At 48.4% G+C, this 12340-nt stretch overlaps 1 protein-coding gene across 1 annotated transcript in view; it reads left to right on the top strand.

Annotated features, from left to right (window-relative positions):
• The window catches only part of CSNK1G1 (casein kinase 1 gamma 1), a 94052-nt gene that overhangs the window by 17858 nt on the left and 63854 nt on the right, over positions 1–12340 (top strand). The window contains exon 3 of the mRNA XM_080351409.1: positions 2032–2107. The gene's annotated coding sequence lies outside the window, so the exon portion shown is untranslated. The remainder of the gene's footprint in view (positions 1–2031; positions 2108–12340) is intronic.

The following is a 12340-nucleotide window of genomic DNA, read 5'->3' as shown; positions in this document are numbered from 1 at the left end:
CTGGCTTTGCCAGTAGAAGCGTCAGAGACTGACCCACGCGGGGAATTTTCTCACGTTACACTTTAACTCCGCCGTAACGCGCCTGTTATCTTGTTCTTTGAGCAGAACATGAATAATATCTAACTCTGCTTTGAACCTGAGCCTTAGGGTAGCACGAGATGGTTTATTTACTTTTATTCCTAAAGCAAATCATGGTACCATCGGGTGAGTTATAAATAGTCTTCTGTTCAGCTTCCTTGTTGGAGACACCACCTCTGAGCAGAGGGTGCTATTTATGTAAGGAAACTGAGGCAGTTTCTCGCCAATGAACCCTATTTGGAATTTTTACACCCAACTTTTGCTTCTCCTTCTGGGATGAACTGTGTTGGAAGTGGCAGAAGAGCAAAGCTTTGCTGCTTAAAGGGTGTTCAGCGTTACAATATGTGGCCTGTCCTGTTAATGGGATGTTCTGTTCATTGCCCATGAGGGCTTTTAGGGTTGCGATGTCCAGTGACTAAACCCTCTGCGATCCTTCCTTGCCTGTGAATACAGGTGCTGACGTTTTCTTTCTCATAGGGCTTCGTTTGGTACCAGTTTGACTGGTTCTTCCCTGCTGCAGCCTTTAACCCGGTCAAATCGCTTGGAACGGCTTTAGCGTGGAGTAGAACAAAAGCTTGCCTTAAATGCCTTACAATAAACTTAATATTGGGGGTTATATTCACCTGCCTGATGCCTTTTCATTTGGAAGGAACGGGCATCACTCAGTGCTCATCCGCAGAGCCTGTTCCTCGCTCGGGTCATTGGCTTCGTTCAGGGCTTGGCGCTGGCTAATTGTAGACAAGGATTAATTAACGAGAGCTGCCGTGAGCTCGTGGTGGCTTTTGAAGTCTCGCAGGACGCCGTTGAGCAACCCCTGTAGGTTCTTGAGGACAGAAATCGCGAATGGCATTGGAAGAGCGCTTGCGGGGCTCGGACCGGACGGACAACAAGCCGATGACGGCGCAGGGCAGGGCTGGCCCCGCTCCTGTGTGCCGTGGTCAAGCGGCATCTCTTGCCGGCGCAGCGACGGCCGCTTCGCTCCGCCTTGACTTGGCGTTGGAAGAAGCAAAAATACTCCGGTGCAGGGTTTCCTTTTGCTGTCGTCAAGTAAGGAGTGAGCGTTTTTCCCCATTATGTTGACAGAACAGGCCATCTGAGAGGTTAGTGTGGATCCTTAAACTCAATCCTTGCTGTAATAGTTAGGAAAATAAGGATAAAAGTGCATTTTGAAGCCCCATTAGGTGCTTGGGGAGCCTGGTTGCGTCGAGCCCATTGCAAAGCAGCACGTGTAAGGGAGTCAACATGGTATAAATACTTCAGCATGTCGCAAGGACATGTCTTCTAGGTGATGGTCACAGCTCCTCAGACCTTCAGGTTGCTTTTTAAAGTGTTAATTTTTGTTGGAACGATCCACGGGTTTGCTCCCAAAGGAAGTTAAACGCCCAAGTTGGGAACGCAGAACGGGACAGCGTGTCGTTAGTTGCCCAGTTTTCCAGAAATAGTTTCATTTTGGGTCAACCTTCACATCCATTTTACAGCGTGCTCCCTCTTGGAAACCCTGGTTGGGGTCATCTAAGGGGGAAAATCCTGTTTGAGGTCATTTAAGGGGGGAAAAAGGCACAAATGAAAAACAAACCACCCTTGTGCTTCCTTCTGGGCAAAGCGCCTGAGGCATTTCAGGGGACGGAGCCGGCCCGGGATGCGGCGGCACACGAGTTCAGGTTTGGCAACCTGTTTCCCAAGGTGGGGAAACACAGTTTACCAACCCCAAATCACCCAAGAGCTGTATTTTAAGAAAACGCTGTCATCTTCTGAGCTCAAATTATCGCATAGAAAGCTATAGGGGTAAGGAGAAACACAAGACTTTCCTCTAAGTGGTGTTTGGCTCCGTTTCACCCGCAGTAAATGGAAGCTGGCGCATCAAACCGAAAGCTGCAGACATTGGCAAGATGTAAAGTTTCTCGAATGAACTGCTGCATGAAGACTTCTCTGAACCACCCTTTATTTCCCCAGGTTGGCCACAGGTATGAGCGGCTGGCTCTGCCGTCATCGCCGAGAAAACACACGGACCGGGGGAAAAAAACCTGTGGTGAGTAGTGTATGGCTTGATGTTCCAGCATAGAACTCAACTATTCCTTCCTAAAAAAGACAAACCAACCATATATAAGTGAAAACGCTTTAAAATCTGATGTGTCCAAACTGTGGAAGGTTGAGCCGAACGCAAGTTGCTTGATGCTTAGTCCTTATTTCTATTTTAACACATTTTTTCCTCTCAATTTTGTTGGTGTTTTGCACCCCAAGTAGCTTCTCTTGGCACTTTGCATCCCTGATTTGCTCCCCCTGGCTTTATTTTTAGCAGCGTATGTGTTGAGCGGAGTCGGTGGCTGCAGCGTCCCGTGTCGGCGCTGAGTGTCCCCAACAAGGAAACTGGGGAGGATTCGAGTCAGGGAGAGTCCAAAGTCCTTCAGAAGCTTCTCTAAAAGTGCTTTAACTTTATTACCGGGAGGAGAGTTGATGTGCTGTGTATATAAGTATTTATTCCAGTGTGACAGGTGAAATATGGCCCTGGTTGCCTATTCTATTACAGCCAACTTAGGAAACGAGGAGAAAATTCAAAACTGAAGATGTTGGGGCAATTTTTGTCTCCAGAACAGAGAAATCGAAAGGAATAGCATTTGGAGGTGGGAGTGTTTGCCTCCAGCGCAGATAGATACCTTGATTTCATGAAACGAGCAACAGCGATGCACGTAAATAAAGCAGCAAGGATTTGGATTGGATTCAAGCGCTGACCTTGAGAGCAGCGCAAGTCTCTGCTTGGCAGGAGATTTATCTTTTCTGGATGTACGGAACGAGTGTGAAACCGACACTGGATTTGCCTTCCCGGACTTCTGAAAAAGCATCGAAATAGCGACAAACTGCTTTGCTGTTCAGCCCTAAGCCGGTGTTCATTAAGTAGTTGGGGCGTTTTGTTTGGGGCCACCGTTGCGGATCAGCCCTTGGGAACAGCGTTTCTGCGGATGGACAGAACAACGTGACTAAACAAATTCGGAATCGTCATTTCCATTTTGCGTTTCGGATGTAGAAGGCTTAACGAGCTTTTGGTAATTTCGGATGAGGGGTGTGGATTGGTGGACGAGAGTTTCATGCGTTCAGTAGCTTCCAGCCCAAGAAGAAATCTGTTTGCAATTTGACTTGATGCACTATCTCGAATTATTTTGCAGTTTTATGCCCTCAAACTGATTTATCGTGTTGGTGCCAGTAGCGGGAGTGCCGTTAATTGTTTGAAAAGTCTTTATTTTGAGCGATTCGGTACAGAGCTTTTCATTTCTTCATGCGAGCCCAACAAAGACTGTATTCATCTCGCAGGGCTTTATTTTACATTGTTTTGTCTCAAAGATAAGCCCCTGAAGTCTAAATGTTTGCTGATGTGATGTCGTGCAGAGTTTCTTTTGTGACTGAAGTCGCCGGCTTGTTTTCCCTCATTGCTCCTGGAAGATGTCTGCGATCTTGGCAACTTCATTTTCATCAGACCCACCTATTTCCACAGGCTTTGGGATCGTCAGGTGCTTTTTCGCTGGGGTGAAGCTTCTCCCCGGCTCACGATGTTTGATTTGTTCCTTTTCAGCCATTTCCACCCGAGGATTCTCAGCACAGCATGAATGCTGTTAGTAAATGATACAACCAAGAGACCCGTTTTGTCTCTTTTTTTAATGTGCTAGAAGCTGATAACGCATTCCTGAAATTCTTTATCAACTCTGAGACACTAAAAAGTGCTGCTGTCTTGCTCCCAAGCTGCCTACACTTGTATCCCATTCCTGTCTGCTTTTCTCTTTTGATATATTTAAATTTCATACTTAAAGCAGCTCTGGTTCTCCCATTTCATGACTTCTTGTCCATCTTTGTCTATAAAATCGCACCTTGACTCCTGTCATTACTCGTTCAAGGAGCATTTGTGTCTTCATCTGTGTATTCCCAGGCAGAAGTTCCCAGACCGGACTTCCCACTGCTCCCGGTGCCGCCTCGGTGCTCCGGAATCGCTCATTGTCCGCACGAGCGAGGAGTTGGCCTTGTCCTCCAGTGTCCTTGGTGACCACGTCCAGCTGGAGGAATCTGGATTTAGATCTGGATTTAGGAACAGATTTATTTTTTCCTGGATGGCATAAATGACCAAGAGCAACAGCAGCTGCTGGTTAAAAGTTGGATTTTGTTTTAAACTGGGTGGTGCTGGAGGAATCGAGCTGGAACCGAAGCCTTGGAGTCTGTCTGAGACAGCAGCAAAAACCATAGGTGCCTCCTCTGTTCTTCTTGAGAGCGATCGTAGCTAAAATATCCTTCTGTACGCGAAGCTTTCTATTTGTATTAGTCATCCTTCAGACTTCTGGATTATTTGAGTGTTGAAAGAAGAACAGCAATATCTATTTGGAGAAAGGTACATCATGTGAAGTGCAATTCCAGTAGATCAGAGCTACGCGGCTTGAGGTGTTGTCGGGAATGTCGCCTCTCGTGGGGCTTCACGATCGGTAAAGCCCGGATCAAAAATCCAGCATCTTACAAGGCTTCTAGTTGGTTTTAGGGACTCCAACGATGATGCCATCTGAGCTCCTGCTCAAAATCACGCTTCAGTTGTTGGGTGTTGGTTTCCAAACTCTGCTAAACCCTGAGGAAAAGGAGCCTAAGGGGTCCAGGGATGGGACATCATGCCCTGAGTAGCCCAAGGGATAAAAGGATGAGAAATTTTGGCCCTTGATGGCCCAAGTGGGCTGGAGATGGGACAATCTGGGTCCAGGGATGAGGTATCCTGGGTCTTGGTGGCCTCACAAGGTCCCGAGATGAAGCATCCTGGCTCTGGGTGGCCCAAGTGGTCCAGGGATGGGACATCTTCGCTTTGGTGGCCCAGGATGGCTGGATATAGGACATCCTGATCTTGGTAGCCAAAAGGGGTCCAGAGATGGGACATCTTGGTTTTGGTGGCCCAAGATGGCTGGATATAGGACATCCTGGTCTTGGTAGCCAAAAAGGGTCCAGAGATGGGACATCCTGGATCTTGGTGGCCCAAAGTATTCAGGGAATTGACATGTTGGCCTAGGTTGGGGAATTTTAGGTCTTGGTGGCTCAAGAGGGCTGGAGATGTGACATCTTGGGTCCAGAGATAAGACATCCTGGGTCTCGGTGTCCCAAAGTGTCTGGGGATGGGACATTTTAAGTCTTGGTGCTCGATAGTATTAAGGAAAAATATTCTATAGTAGGTATGGGGGGGGGGGGGGCCTAAGTCAAATAGGTAATGACCAAAACTATCTTCTATAACTCTTCAACTTGTATGGGCTTGATCTAAGTCTGAAAATGCGTCGAGCTGAGCTGGTCTGTTTTTAAGCTGTAATTCATCAGTCTCTGCTGGTTATGGGGAATCTTGAGGCCAGCTGGTAGCTACAAGGTTAATTACAGTACAGCAGGGTCATCTTCAACTTCAAGAAAACCCAAATACTCATGACTCTTGTAGTGCCTACAGGTTCACTTCATCGGATTCTAACTCAAGAATGAAACGTGGGGTTTGATGTAGCGTTTGAGATTCGTGGTCTGGCAAAACCCTTGTTCTCCCTTACGCAGTCTGGCTTTTATGTAACTCATTATTTCTGCTCCAGCGTTGCAGATAGTCTGGTTCCTCTAGCAACAGCCACCAGATGTTGAGCTGAACAAGCCTTAATTCTTTAAAATTGACCTGTGAGAAATGTGTGAAGGCGAACGCGGGGGCGGAACAATTGTATGTCAGCGTGGTTTCCATTTCCTCACTAAAAACCCAGCGCGAGCCTTCGCCGCTCCATTGGCGCGGCGACGGATCTGGGTTTTTTGCTGTGAGGCCTTTTCCAGGGTTTTTAATGCTTCCTAAACGTATTTTTGTGAGGGTAGGGGCTAGCATCAAGCCGTGGGTTCTGGTTGCCAGCCAGGCCTCTCACCTACCTGTACGTCTTCTGCGATCAACCCTCGACCTTCACTAGACTCACTTTATTTCATGTTTCCATGGGAAACCATCTCTTGTCTGGATTTCTCAGCGAGGTGAAGAGTGCCCCAGTGTTTTGCTGGGACATATGGGGTGAGTAGTCCTGATGGTGACCACAAGGAGGTCCAGGCAGCTTTTGTCTCTGAAACATCCCCATTCAAGAGCCTCGGTCACACTGGTTATGCTGGTTTTGCCTGGGACAGAGTTAATTTTGCTCGCAGTAGCTGAGGGATTACTTAGCAAATTTGCTGATGACACAAAACTGGGGGGAGCTGTCAACACCCTGGAGGACAGAGAGGCCCTGCAGAGGGATCTGGACAAACTGAGCAATCACCAACCGCATGAAGTTCAACAAGGGCAAGTGCTAGATTTTGCGTCTGGGACATGGCAACCCCGGCTGTACAGACAGACTGGGGGACGAGGTGCTGGAGAGCAGCTCCATGGAGAGGGATCTGGGGGTTCTGGTTGATGGCAAGTTGAACGTGAGCCAAGAGGGACCCGTGTCCTGGTGCGTCCAGCACAGCACGGCCAGCCGGGCAGGAGGGGATTGTCCTCACCTGCAGCATTCACTGTGTGCAGGGCTGGGGACACAAGAGAAAAGGAGATAGAGCTACTGGAGAGTGTCCAGAAGAGCCTATGACGTTGGTAAAGGATTTGGAGAGGAAGCCGTATGAGGAGCGGCTACAGTCCCTGGGTTTGTTCAGCTGGAGCAGAGCAGACTGAAGGCAGAGCTCATGGGCTGCAGGTTCAGCAGGAGCAGGAGGGGCAGGGTGAGCTCTGCTCTGGGACAGTGACAGAGCCCAGGGAACGGCAGAAGATGTGCCAGGGAGGGTCAGTGGGACATGAGGAAAAGGTTCTTCACCCAGAGGTGCTGGACACTGAACAGGCTCCCCAGGGAGGTGTCACGGCCCCAACCTGACAGTGTTCAAGAAGAGACTGGACAACATCCTCAGACACATGGGGTGACCTGTGGGGTGTCCTGTGCAGGGACAGGAGTTGGACTCCATGATCCTTGTGGGTCCCTCCCAGCTCGGGACTTTCTATGAGGAAGGAGGGACGTTTGGAGTGATGACGTTTGTTTTCCCAATTAACCGTTATGCACGATGGAGCCCAACTTTCGGGGACACCTTCCTGCATGGGAAGCAGTGACTGATTCTTTGTTTTGCTTGCGTGCATGGCTTTTTCTTTACCTATTAAATTATATTTATCTCAACTGACAAGTTTTCTTTTACCCTTCCGATTTTCTCCCCCATCCCACCCGGGGAGAGTGAGCGAGTGGCTGCGTGGGCCTTAGTTACCAGCACTGCTCTGCATGGGAGAAAACTGCACGGGGGCTCTTCTGCTGGCGGGGAGTGACCCAGTACATGGATTTTTGGGTCTGTTTTCTCCTCTAGGTCTGCAGAGACTAGATAAATCCAAGCAGAGCTGTGCTATTTCCCTTCATGCCAGGACCTCTTGTGTGGTTTGGACGCGAAGCTGCATGTCCTGGACGGCCGCGGTGGCTGTAACTGTGGCCACCTGGCTGGACCTTCAGTCGGTCTCTGGGCAGCGCGGTTGGTGCAGGTGTGATGTGGCTTTTAGGCATCTGAATGCATGAAAAGCCACACAGATAATCTTCCAAAATACATTTATTAATCTTTAACAAGTCCGTACCTGAGAAGTGTGGATGGGGAAGAGAAGCACAGCTCTGCAAATGGCTTCAATGTTTCAAAGGTCAAAGGACCTGCTGGGTTTGATTAGAGATGGTTCTGCTGGAAATAATTTTTACCTAGAGCTGGAAATGCTTCAGGACACACAGCAGATGCTCCAGTCTTCACAATTAGAGATTTTGGTATGTTAACCTTCCGTTTGGTGCTATTTCAGGAGATCTAGGTGCCTTCCCACAAAATTTGGACACAGCTGGAACGGGAGGTATTATAATATAACTTAAATATCCTTTTTGTCCAGGGAGGTGTGGGACTGGTACTCAAAGTAGCTCCTCGAGCTCCTTTCCCTTGTGCTGTTTGTGTTTTCAATAATACTTGTGCACTGGGATATTTATAGTAAGATCTTCCTAAAATGAGCTCACGGGCCACATAGTCACTGGCTCCCACTGCCAGCATCCTTGCACAACAAGTTGCGCTTCTTTCTCCTTGCTAGATAACTCCTTTTCCAAATGCTACCAAATCATTTTGCTTCAAAACATGTCAGTTTTGAAATTCAGCATTTCCCACTCAGTTTTGTCCTGGTGTGATGGGGGCTGCGCCACATCCCGGCGTTTCAAACCCGTGGAGGATGTGGAAGCTGTTGCTCGTGCAGTTGAAGCAAATTAAAGCCTTTCTGTTGTTGGCATTCTGTGTTATACAGCGCAGCTGATTGAATATTAAAGGTGTCGCCGCATATCGAAGTCGCTATAAGATCAAAGCCAGAAGCAGGGTACGTACGGAGCTACAACTCGCACCCAAACCTGTGGTTGTGCTGTTGTAAATAGAAGCTGTTTCTAAGCACTGCTCGGTCTCACTGATAAAAAACACCACCAGGAAAACTAAAGATTATTAATTGTTAAGATATGGATCTGATCACCACATAGGTCATAAGCTCCTTATATACATATATGAATTGATAAAATAGTCATACAGTGCAACAGGCTCTTCCATAAATCTATGAAAACCCCATTGTTAACGTGCACCTGCTGCAGTAACCCAGGAAATGCGATGTTGGGCCGAACACGCCCCTTGCGTGTCGTGGTGTGTTTGCTCGTGCCCTCATTGCAACCTGCATTCCCATGGCATGAATTTCTGCCGATAAACTCTGAAACGTCCTCCCGGCCCCCACTGCTTTCTGCGATCTGACCGAGAAGCCTCTGCTGGCAATGACATGAATTTTCTTTTGCGTGTGGTGACTCAAAGGGATATTTTGTAACTGGAGACGGGGCTGTTTTCAGGTTTCGAACCACAAAAGGTGACTTTGTAGATGCCCAGTATTTGCCTGTAAAGACGCTATCAAGAAGTGCTGTCTTTTCTTGTGGAAGAATTGCCTCGTAGGCTGAAGAATTGGGCTTTGTTTTCAGCTTTCTTGAGGTTATACTCTTTGCATGAAAGGGGAGCAAGTGATTAATCTGGAAAATATGGTTTAAGGAAGATGCCCAAGGATGGTCTGTAGTTACAGGAGGATTTCAGCAACGTCTCCTTAGACAATCAGCTTCTTTCTTTATTTAAGTGAAGATCTGGTGATGGGGAGGGATTTAAGTGCGTTTCGGAGGACACAAGGACGCTTCTTGCTTTAAATCGTGATGTTCAAGTTAATGGGGTGGAATAAGGTGTCGTCTCTCTGCTTGACAAGATTGGTGCTTGTGAAATGAAAGCTAAAGCTCGACGGGAAGGGGTCCGCCAGCCCAAGGCCGTGGGTTGCAGGGAGGAGCAACGAGGAGTGTTCTGGTCAGGATGTGCTTTCCTGGGCTGCAAAGCTCCAGGAGAACCTGCGCTGCATCTCTACTTCATTTGAAAGGATAAACTTCAGTCTAGATGAGTGTGAAAGCGTAGAATAAACAGCTTTCTCTTCCAGCTCCAGGAGCTAAGGCCTTCCTTGGACAACCACTCCTCGCTTGCCCTTTATTTCTTTGCTGGGTGTTGACTTTAGTTTCTCCCGTTGCTAATCCAGAGGAAGCCATAAAGTCCCTCCTAATCTTTGCACCAAACTCACCTGAGTTCTCTTCATCTTATCACAAGGACTGGTTTTGGTTCTAGCGAAATCTTTAGGTTTCTCTCTACGCCGTCACTAAATTAAGTCCTTACAGGGTAAGAAATAGCATAGCACGGAGCTGTGCTACTACGGCTTCTTCTGTTTACATGTGTCCTTAAACCTTCATTTCTGTGATCCTGGAACACAGGGAATAAATGACGTGGAAAACCACTTAGGAAATGTGGTTTCAGTGTTCACATAATCCAATATCTACCAAGACCCAAGTTGTGAAACTTTTCTCGTGGACGGGGATGAGCGGCTCCTGTCCTGTGTACGTCCCTTGAGTTACACTCCATAACCGAGCTTGTGCTTCGTTATTTTCCTCGTTGAGGGAACACATGGCTTTGTCTCCTTTGGCTTTATCGGAATAGCTGGAGAAATTTCAGATCTTTGAATTATTTGTGGAATGGGATTGAAACACATGAACTGGTTGGTATCCCTGTTCTGCAAGCTTCTAACCCAGCAGTCTAATTCCTTGAGGAATGGAGCGTGATATTTATTTTTATTAACTGCAAGGCTTTACTCTTGTTCATACTAGCTGGTATTTATAGTTTGAACAACTCCAGGTTCCAGTAAAAGTTGGGTACTGAACTATTAGAGAGCAGCGTAGGGGAAAGGGACCTGGGGGTCCTAGGGACAGCAGGGTGACCATGAGCCAGCACTGGGCCCTTGTGGCCAGGAAGCCAATGGGACCTGGGGTGGGTTAGAAGGGGGTGGTCAGTAGGTCAGAGAGGTTCTCCTGCCCCTCTGCTCTGCCCTGGGGAGACCACACCTGGAATCTTGTGTCCAGCTGTGGCCCCTCAGTTCCAGCAGGACAGGGAACTGCTGCAGAGAGTCCAGCGCAGCCACCAAGATGCTGCAGGGAGTGGAGCATCTCCCGTGTGAGGAAAGGCTGAGGGAGCTGGGGCTCTGGAGCTGGACAAGAGGACACTGAGGGGGGACTCATTCCTGGGGATCAAGATGGAAAGGGGGAGTGTCAGGAGGATGGAGCCAGGCTCTGCTGGTGACAACCAGTGACAGGACAAGGGGCAATGGGTGCAAACTGGAACACAGGAGGTTCCACTGAAATCTGAGAAGAAACTGGTTCCCGGTGAGGGTGTCAGAGCCTGGCCCAGGCTGCCCAGGGGGGTTGTGGAGTCTCCTTCTGTGCAGACATTCCAACCCGCCTGGACACCTTCCTGTGTAACCTCATCTGGGTGTTCCTGCTCCATGGGGGGATTGCACTGGATGAGCTTTCCAGGGCCCTTCCAACCCCTCACATTCTGGGATTCTGTGGTTCTGTAATGGTAGGTGCCTTGCCTTTCCTTCCTAATAGATTGCCAGCCCGCAAGTGGGTGGAAGATTTGTTTGTTTTGGCACAATATTTGCTTTCCACGGGCATGTCTCAGGTTTACAGCAAGCGGAAGAGCCGGGCCAGGAGCTGTGCAAAGTTCCTAACGCTGCAGAAAGGAGAGGAGGAAGAAAAGTTGTGTAAAATTGCCTCTGTGAGACTGAAACGTCTCTTCTTTAGCTTGTTTCTCCTGATCGCTTGCACGACTTTGCCTTAAGCTGACATGACTTCATCAAACACAACGTGAGATTGAGCGTGTCGGTTCCTGCTGCTCCACATCCTTATTTTGGGTGCTGAAGAACTCCAGTGCTGATCTTCTGGTGCTGGGGAGGTCAAGCATGGCTAGAAGTAACCGAAACAGCAAGAGAACCTGGAAAAAAGGTAGCCAAGGCATTCACTCACTGTTTCTTGCTCTGAACAATCAGCGGTGGGACGGTGCTGAGCTGCAGACAGGGGGTTATTGGTTGATAACAGCAGAGCTTGGCACCAGTTAAACCCACCCCGTGGCCTTAGCACAGTGTTGTCACCAAATACATCTGGCTTTGATAAAGAAAATAACAACTCCGCAAGCTGGATTTGCATTGTAGATTTTGGTGGGTTGCCGGGTGTCCTTGCTGGCGTGAACACCCTCTCCATCCCCCGGTGTGAAGGTTGGGGTGACATCGGCCACCTGGATTTGTCACCTGCGTTCAGGGTTAAGGTGACATCTTGTAACCGCGCTGATCCTTCGCAAATTGAAATTTGCCCAATTACTCTGTGCTTAAGGGGACAAATTTGATGGTGCGTGAAGGCAAATGCTGCCAGCAGGACAGGGATAGTCAAAAGAAGCCTCCAGAGCTTATCTCAAAACTGGTTTTAATAAAGAATCTGCGTCTCGTTGAACCACGGATAGAAAAATAATGGCTGTGGGACGGTGCTTGCTAATAAATCTGGAATAAGCTAAAACACCCATCGAGCACACAAAGACATTTAAGCCACCGTCAACTTGCAACCTTTGGATTTGAGGAAGAAAAAACCCTCAAAACCTCAAGTATTAGAGTTTTCTCAAGCCCTGTCTCTTGCGCTCTGGACTATTGACGGCTTGCGCTTGGCCTTCCCCTGCGGAGCAGGGGCCTGGGCTCCTTCCTTGCCGTACCAAGGCACCACCATTTACTGTCTGTGAACAAACACAACTGTCCAACGGTGTATTTTTGGATTATTACGTGTAATTGCGCTGAGGAAGTGCAGGTTTTTATGGCGCTGGCGGTGATTGTGCGGGTGTAGCCCATCTGGCCTCT

The sequence above is a fragment of the Nesoenas mayeri genome (genome assembly GCF_963082525.1).
Source record: "Nesoenas mayeri genome assembly, chromosome: 11".
NCBI lineage: Eukaryota > Metazoa > Chordata > Aves > Columbiformes > Columbidae > Nesoenas > Nesoenas mayeri.
This window is presented reverse-complemented; position numbering and strand designations above follow the sequence as displayed.